Here is a 9,098-nt window from a genome sequence, read left to right as displayed (position 1 = left end):
TACAGTTCTGGAGACCGGAAGTCCAAAACCAAGGTAGCAGCCAGGCCGGGTCTCCCACTGTGAAGACTTGGGGCTGGGAAGGTGGCTCAGTGGTAGAGCGCTTGCCTTGCATGCATGAGGCCCTGGGTTCGATTCCTCAGCACCACGTAAGCAGAAAAAGGCAGAAGTGGCGCTGTGGCTCAAGTGGTAGAGCGCTAGCCATGAGCTGAAGAGCTGAGGAACAGCGCCCAGGCCCAGAGTTCAAGCCCCATGACCGACCAAAAAAAAAAAAAAAATCACTGGGAAAACCTCCAGAAACATTTCACTGTCTCTTCCAGCTCTTTACTCTCTCTCTCTCTCTCTCTCTCTCTCTCTCTCTCTCTGTGTGTGCGTGTGTGTGTGTGTGTGTGTGTGTGTGTTACTGGGGCTTGAACTTAGCTTTTGGCTCAAGGCTAGCACTCTACCACTTGAGCCGCAGCCCCAATTTCCCCTATTTGCTGGTTAATGGAGATACGCTTCTCACTGACTTTCCCTGCCCGGGCTGGCTTCAAACCAGGATCCCCAAATCTCAGCCTCCTAAGTAGCCAGGATGACAGGCATGAGCCATTAGCACCTGGCACTATAGACAATTTACTTTTAATTTAGATGACAATGGTGTAGTGAAAAAAAAAAAAAAATGACCACCAAATGACCACCAAGAAGCAACAGAAAAGAAAAGCCCAACCCCTTGTGAGCAACATGAACACGATTGTCTCTGTCTCCGCTGTCGCAGCCTCATAGAAGGTTCTGTATAGACTGTGTGGTTTTATTGTCTGGCTCCAGGCAAGTTTCTAAGGCCCACTATGCTAAGCTATGGGGACACTAGCACATTGTGACATTTTACCAAAAAATTTCCAGTTAGGGGGAAAACAAAAAAAAAAAAAGGGATTCTTTTGCCCAGGAAATTCTAGGGTTAAAGAACAAAGATTGGAAAAGGAAGACGTGAGAAACAAACACAGCAGTATGCATAAAAAACAAAACAAAGCCAGCCCTTCCTTCTCCCCTCCCGCCCCAGCCTCTTCCCACTGAGAGAGAATATCTCAAAAGTTTGTGCTTTTTTTTCTTTTTTGGTACTGGTCCTGTGCCTTGCACTCATAGCTGGGTTGCTCAAGACTAGCTGGAGCTTTTGGGGGGCTTCATTTGAGAGAAGAGTTTTCTAGAGTTTCCTGCCTAGGCTGGCTTTGAACCGTGATCTTCTATCTCAGCCCCCCCTGAGTAACTAGGCTTACAGGTGTGGGTGATTGGTGACTTTGTGCTTCTGAGATTGCATGGAGGAAAACACTCCAAATTCTATCTGTCTTTTGCTTTTCCTGGCTCTGGCTTTGGCCATTCTGTCTAGAATTGAAAACCTGCAGAGTGGGCTGGGAAGGTGGCTCAGTGGTAGAGTGCTTGCCTCGCATGCATGAGGCCCTGGGTTCGATTCCTCAGCACCACATAAGCAGAAAAAGCTGGAAGTGGTGCTGTGGATCAAGTGGTATAGTGCTAGCTTTGAACTGAAGAGCTGAGGGACAGTGCCCGGGCTCAGACTTCAAGCCCCACAACCGACCAAAAAAATAAAGAAAGAAAAGAAAAAGAAAACTTGCAGAATTAGTGTGGATTTTTTGTTGTTGTTGTTGAGCTCTTCAGCTCAAGGTTAGCACTCTACCACCTGAGCCACAGCCACAGCACCACTTCCAGCTTTTTCTGCTTATTTGGTGCTGAGGAATCAAACCCAGGGCCTCATGCATGAGAGGCAAGCACTCTACCACTGAGCCACCTTCCCAGCCCTAGTGTGGATTTTTTTTGTGCTGCTATCCACACTATGTTCACAGCCATTCAATCAACCTGTAAGAAGGTAGCGGGAAGTCTCCATTCAGAAAGTATTCTAGGGGCTGGGAAGGTGGCTCAGTGGTAGAGAACTTGCCTTGCATGCATGAGGCCCTGGGTTCGATTCCTTAGCACCACATAAGCTGAGAACTTAAGACTGCAGTTCAAAAGCCATCCAAAGTAGAAAATCTCAGGAGACTATCATCTTCAATGAACCAGCAAAAGCCAGAAGTGGAGCTGTGATAGAGTGCCAGCCTTGAGTGAGAGCAACAGGACAGCACCCAGGTCCTGAGTTCAAGCTCCAATACTAGTATGTACATGCGCGCGCGCGCGCACACACACACACACACACACACACACACATCTAGGAACGCATTCCTCTCCATTGCATCTAGCACTGGAATTGTGAGACTCAAGCTGTTCCATCCCATTACAATACATCTCTAGTTCTCTGTACCTGAGAATACAATCCAGTGTGTAGATCTCACACCTAAAATTCTAACTTCTCAGGAGGCTGAGTTCTTAGAATCACTATGTAGAACCCAGCCTGGACAGACAAATCCTTGAGACTTCTTCTCCAATTAGCTACCAAAAAGCCAGAAGAAGCTGGGCAAATGGGTGGCCCTGGCCTATGATCCCTAAGAACTGAGGAGACTGAGATCTAAGGATGGAAATTCGAAACCAGCCTGGACAGGAAAGACTCTAAACTCCAATTAGCCACCAGAAATCCAAAAGCAGAGTTCTGACTCAAGTGGTAAAGCAAAGAAGCTCAGGCCCTGAGTTTAAGCCCTAAGACAGACATAAAAGCCAGAAGAGAAAGTGCCACTCAAATGGTAGAAGACTAATCTTGAGCGAAAAAGCCAAGCAAGGATGTCAAGCCTTGAGTTCAAGTCCTAGCACTGACACACAAACACGCACAAAGCCAAAGTGATGACAGCCACTGTTAGGTGGCAAATTGTTGCCATTTCATCATTATCAATATTTATCAAGTATCTGTAGTTATCCCCCAATTGATGACACAACCTCTTCCTCTTAGGCACAGGTAGCTAAACACAGATTCACCTGTCTTTATTTCATTGGAGTTTCATATGATTAATGGCTTCATCTACAGACCCCAGAAAGAAAGTTCATCTTCCCATTTCTTGCTCCTTGTCCAATGTCACAAACTATTACAAGCAGAGCTGTTGATCAAACCCTTCATTATTTACACTTTCCTTGTTAATCTCAAAGCAGCAAGCCAGCAGGCCACTTTGAGGGACCACCTTTACTTGTTTTATTTTATTTATGTGCTAGTACTGAGGCTTGAACCCAGGACCTCACGGTTTTGTGCTTAGTTTTTTTTTCTTTCTACCACTTAAGCCACACTTCCACTTGCTATCTGTCTGTCTTTAAAGCCAGGACAAGTCAGTATTAAGGGTGAATGCAGCTTGAATTCACATTTTCAAACTCAGGATTGGTATGGATGGAACGTATCAATTCATAGGGTCCTGCCAGACGGGATACCACATCACAAAGAAGGATTGGCTAGAAAGCACTTCAAAAGCCTAACAAGTTAGATTGATCCTAACTCAAAAATAGACCCACTGTGAAGGAAACTATGAGCCCTAAAATATCTCTGGATGGGTAAAAGACTGGCCAGAATCTTCTCATTTAAACACATATATTAGCCACACGATGGTGTCTTGAGCCTGTATAACTAGCTACTCAGGAGACTAAGATCTGAAGATCAAAATTCAAAGCCAGCCCTGGAAGAAAACTTCCTGAGACTCTTACCTTGAACTAACCAGCAAAGAAGCCAGAAGTGGAACTGTGGCTTGTTAGTACAGCACCAGTCTTGAGCAAAAAAACAAAAACAAAAAAACTAAGCTGGGCACCGGTGGCTCAGGATTGTAATCCTAGCTACTTAGCAGCCTGAGATATTAGGATCACAGGCAGGAAAGGCCTTGAGACTCTTATCTCCAATTATCCATGAGAAAACTAGAAGTGGAGCTATGGTTCAAGAGGTAGAGCACTAGTCTTGAGCTGAAGAGCTGAGGGACAGCGCCCAGGCCCAGAGTTCAAGCCCCAAGACTGACAAAAAACAAAACAAAACAAACAAACAAACAAAGAACCCTTAACTGCAAAAGCATGGCAAAAGACAAGGATTGCTCTTTGGGATTCACCCAGCCAGGATACAGTTTTCCAAGTCCTGGGGGGACCAGGCCTGCTTGTTATCTAGCTAGCAACCAAGCGCTCATCCCTGAACGAATCAGAGGAGCAAGACCCAGAAATGAATACCAGAGAGAAAAACTGAGTTGACAGCACTGGTGCACGATGTGCTGCTGGTCACTGAGATTTAGAAATAGAGTCCCTTTGACCTCAGAAAGGACTGGGCAGCAAGCATGAGAAAGAAAGGAGAGGCGCCTCTTGCTCCCCCTAGGCTGGTAAGCAAGAACAAAACCTGATTTGTTCCGGAAGGAAGTCTTGACTACAAAAGCTTGCTATCTGGGCAAAGTCCCTTTGTGGCCACTGTTGAGCCCCATCCCCCTCAGGCCCCTGGAGCCCCCCCCCCCCCCAGGGCCTGAGATGACTCTACCCATGATGCACTGGGAGAGAGAGGAAGGGGCAGACTGCAGTAGTCCAAGCACAGAAGGGCTGATGAGCACTACCAAGACACAGAACATGACAGTCAAACATAAAGCACTACGCTCCCAGGGGACCTAGGCACAATGCTTAAAGACGGTAAGTTGGTCGGGCTCACGCCTGCAATCCTAGCTACTCAGGAGACTGAGCTCTGAGGATCATGGCTCAAAGCCAGCCCAGGCAGGAAAGTCTGTGAGACACGTGTGTGTGTGTGTGTGTGTGTGTGTGTGTGTGTGTGTGTGTCATGAGACCTGAACTCTGGACCTGGGCGCTGTCCCTCAGCTCTTCAGCTAGGCTAGAGCTCTACCACTTGAGCCACAGCGCCACTTCTGGCTTTCCTGTTTATGTGGTGCTAAGGAATAGAACCCAAGGGCTCACGCATGCAAGGCAAGCAATCTACCACTGAGCCACCTTCCCAGCCCTTCCATGAGACTCTTATCTCCAATAAACCACCAGAAAACCGGAGGTGGTACTTTGGCTCAAGTGGTAGAGCACTAGCCTTGAGCTGAAGAGCTCAGGGACAGTGTCCAGGCCCAGAGTTCAAGCCCCACAACAACCAAAAAAAAAAAAAAAAAAAAAGTGAAGTAGGAAATAAACAGTATATAGTGTAATAGGATTGTAGCATTTTTTTCTTTATACCAATGAATAATTCATTGTTAAGGACTATCAAGGGAAGTTAACTTACCAGTGGCTCATGCCCATAAGTCTAGCTACTTAAGAGGCTAAGATCTGAGGATCACAGTTCAAAGCCAGCTTGGGTAGAAAAGTCTATGAGACTCTTAACTTCAATCAACCACCAAAAAGCTGGAGTGGCGCTGGAGTACAAGTGGCAAAGTACTAGCCTCAGAGCAAAAATGCTCAGAGACAGTGCCCAAGCCCTGAGTTCAAACACTAGTACGCGCATAAAACAAATAACAAAATAAACTATCAAGGCCAAGGGCTTTTCCTTTCGATCTCCTCCAAATATAAGGTCCTGAGTTACAAACAAATACCATACCTTCTCTACTCTCTCCATGGTATGGAATTTTCCCCTTGCTATAAATATACATTTTGTATCTGATTTTCCTAATGCTTTGAGCAAACTGCTGGGTCACTGGGGAGAATTGATTCCGTGACCTGGCTGGCACCAAAATGAAAAAAACAGCCAGGGGGGGGAAATGGGATGATGTTGGAATTCTTGCCCTGGGGTTTGTTCAAACTAGACACTGATCACTTAAGATATTTTAAGCTGAGGATGTTCCGGATGTACCAGTCCGAGCTAGATTCTTAGGGGTTTTATTAGGCATTCGGGACAGTGGTTTGAAATAATTGACATTCCAACGTTTGCATGGGTAAGTGAACACAGCAGAGAGACAGATGAGCGCATCTAGTCGGGCTCATTAATGATGACCCTGGTTAACTTTCTTTGTTTAGCTCAGAGCCCCCGAGGCTGCCCAAGCACTGTCAATACACTTTGCTTCTCCCAGCAATTCCTGCTCAATTCGTGTGTCAGCCCCTGTCTATCCTTGGTGAGCAATGTCAAACTGAGTTCAAACCACATCCAGTCAGTGATGGGCTGTGGGGGGGAGGGGGGGTAGAAGGGAGTAAGGTCCCTTGAAGACTCTTCACTGTGAGATCATGGGAAAGATTTTTCAAAGGCTCTAGCCACAAAAACAAAATATAAAAAGCATAACAAAGGGACTGTGACTTTAAAATAGAAAGCATGCCTGATGCTGGTGGCTCATGCCTGTAATCCTCGCTACTCAGGAGGCTGAGATCTGAGGATCGTGGTTCAAAGCCAGCTAAGGCACAGGAAAATTCCTGAGACTCTTCTCTCCCAATGAACTACCCAAAAAGCCAGAGGTAGAGCTGTGGCTCAAGTGGTAGAGTACCAGCCTTGAGTAATAAAGCTCCAGGACAGCTAGGGACTGGTGGCTTGCACCTGTAATCCTAGCTACTCAGGAGGCAGAGATCTGAGGCTCATGGTTCAAAGCCAGCCCAGTTAGTCTTAGCTCCAATAAACTACTCAAAAAAAGCCGGACATGACAATGTGGCTAGCCGGAAGTGACAATGTGGCTCAAGTGGTAGAGTGCTAGTCTTGAGTAAAAGAAACTCAGGGGACAGTGCCCAGGTCCAGAGTTCAAGTCCCAGGAATGGCAAAAAAAAAAAAAAAAGAAAGAAAAGAAAAAACTCCACAACAGTGCCCAAGCCCTGAGCTCGAGCCCCAGGACTGGCACAAAAAGAAAGAAGGAAGGGGGGTGGGGTGGGGAGGAGAGACAGACTAGAGGGGGGGAGGGAGGGAAGAAGGGAGGAAGGGAGGGAGGGAGGGAGGGAGGGAGGGAGGGAGGGAAGGAGGGAGGGAGGGGAAAGTCTGTGAGACTCAAATCTAATTGACCACCAAAAAGCTCCAAAGAGTAGAATGCTACCCTTGAGCCAAAAAGCTAAGGGACAGGACCCAGATGCTGAGTTCAAGCCCCAGTACCAGAAAAACAAAAAAGACCCCAGAAGAATAAATGAGCAATATATATTATATGTATGTATGGAAATATGGAAATATCACAGTAAATCTCTCACTTGGTTCAATGGATAACATTTGTTCAATTAATAGATAATAATAATTTTTCAAATGATAAAGGAGGAGCTGTCTAGTAGACCATATCTTCTTTTGATATTTTGAAAGCTAACCTGAGTTGGGAAAACAGCATGACTAATTTTCTAGTCAGGAAATAGTTGAAGCTATTTGTTTAAAAAAAAAAAAGAACTAAAGAAAGAGGGCTGGGAAGCTGGCTTAGCGGTAGAGTGTTTGCCTTGCATACATGAGGCCCTGGGTTCCATAAACAGAAAAGGCTGGAAGTGGTGCTGTGGCTCAAGTGGTAGAGCGCTAGCCTTGAGCTGAAGAGCTGAGGGACAGCGCCCAGGCCCAGAGTTCAGGTCCAATGACAGAGAGAGAGAGAGAGAGAGAGAGAGAGAGAGAGAGAGAGAGAGAGAGAGAGAGAGAGAGAGAGAGAGCGCATACTTTCAATAGCACTCAGCAACAAACAAGACAAAGTCCAAGTTACCATTTGATTCCTCCCCACCCATGACCCCATTACTTTGCCCACTTTATCTCCTGGGCCACTGACACACACCCTAAATAGTAAACACATTTGATACATCCTGCCCTGGCTTCAGGTAGGTCTAAAGGAGGGGTAGTATTCAGCTACAATTGAGAGCTGAAAACACTAGCATCTCTCTGATGTTGATGGCTAAAAGATGCAGGAAGCCCGGCACTGGTGGCTCACGCCTGTAATCCTAGCTACCCAGGAGGCTGAGATCTGAGGATCGCCGTTCAAAGCCAGCCCCAGGCAGGAAAGTCAGTAAGACTCTCATCCCCAATTAAAGAGCAAAAATCTGGAAGTAGAGGTGTGGCTCAAGTGATAGAGCACCAGTCTTGAGGAAAAAGGCTAAGGGAGAATGCTCTGGCCCCAATACCCACACAAAAACAAAACGACACTTGACCTCACATTTGCCTTGGCAGTACCCTCCACTGAGAACGTTATGTTTTCTTCTCATCTACAAAACTTCCTGCTCTTTCATTGCGACTTCTGAGTTCCTATCCTAACTTCCAGTTCCAAATTGGAAGCTGTCTCTTTACTGTTCACCATGCTGTTTTTCCACAGTATTTACACTCTACGCTATAACTTACATGGTATATTATTCCGTTTTCAGATTCACTGTATTACTTCTGTTCCTTCCAGATAAATGTACTCCACTCGGTCTGGGTGTCCATATCTCTGCTACCATGTGTCACAGCCTCTGAAAAAAGATCCTGGCTCAAACTAGGTATAAACATGTGTGGAGCAAGTGAAGTTTTAAAAACACAGCATGGAGGGGCTGGGAATGTGGCTCAGTGGTAGAGCGCTTGCCTAGCATGCATGAATGAAGCCCCAGGTTTGATTCCTCAGTACCACATAAGCAGAAAAAGCCGGCAGTGGCGCTGTGGCTCAAGTGATAGAACACAAGCCTGGAGCTAAAGAGCCCAGGGACTGTGCCTTGGCCCAGAGTTCAAGCCCTATAACTGACCAAAAAAAAAAAATAGTTTGGAGCTGTTCAGAAGGCTGAGATCTAGAGGATGAAAATTTGAGGCCAGGAAAGTTAGACAACATCTTCAAAATAAGTAGCAAAAAGCAGGGCTATAGGCCTGGCTCAAGTGTAGAGTGCCTGCCTAGCAAAAGTGAGGCCCTGAATTCAAACCCCATTACCATCAAACACCAAAACAAAACAGCCAATAACATAGTCAGGAGGTAAGGTTTTGGGGTAGTGTTTGTCTAGCGTGCTGAGACGCTGAACTCTATACCCATCACGACAAAATGATTCCCATTTTGTTTTCTAGCTTTAGAGTGTTAATCCCCCCCCCCCCCCACACACACACACACGAGAAAATATCTCAAAGTGTTACTGGCAAGTTCAGGTCATTATTTCCCCCTTCCTTGTTTCCCCCTGGGTTTAGTATCAAAATTTCACATGCAAAATGATTCTATTTGGCCAGGCATGATAGTTACTTACCTATAACCCTAGCACTCAAGCAGGAGGGTCAGAGTTCAAGGCCATCCTGGGCTACATAATGAGATTCTATCAATAAAATAATTTCATCAGGAGAAACTTGCTAAACCAAACCGCTCCTTCTGTAGACG

The sequence above is a fragment of the Dipodomys spectabilis genome, unplaced genomic scaffold (assembly GCF_019054845.1).
Source record: "Dipodomys spectabilis isolate Male_0828 unplaced genomic scaffold, ASM1905484v1 ptg000119l, whole genome shotgun sequence".
NCBI lineage: Eukaryota > Metazoa > Chordata > Mammalia > Rodentia > Heteromyidae > Dipodomys > Dipodomys spectabilis.
Note: the sequence above shows the minus strand (reverse complement) of the source record.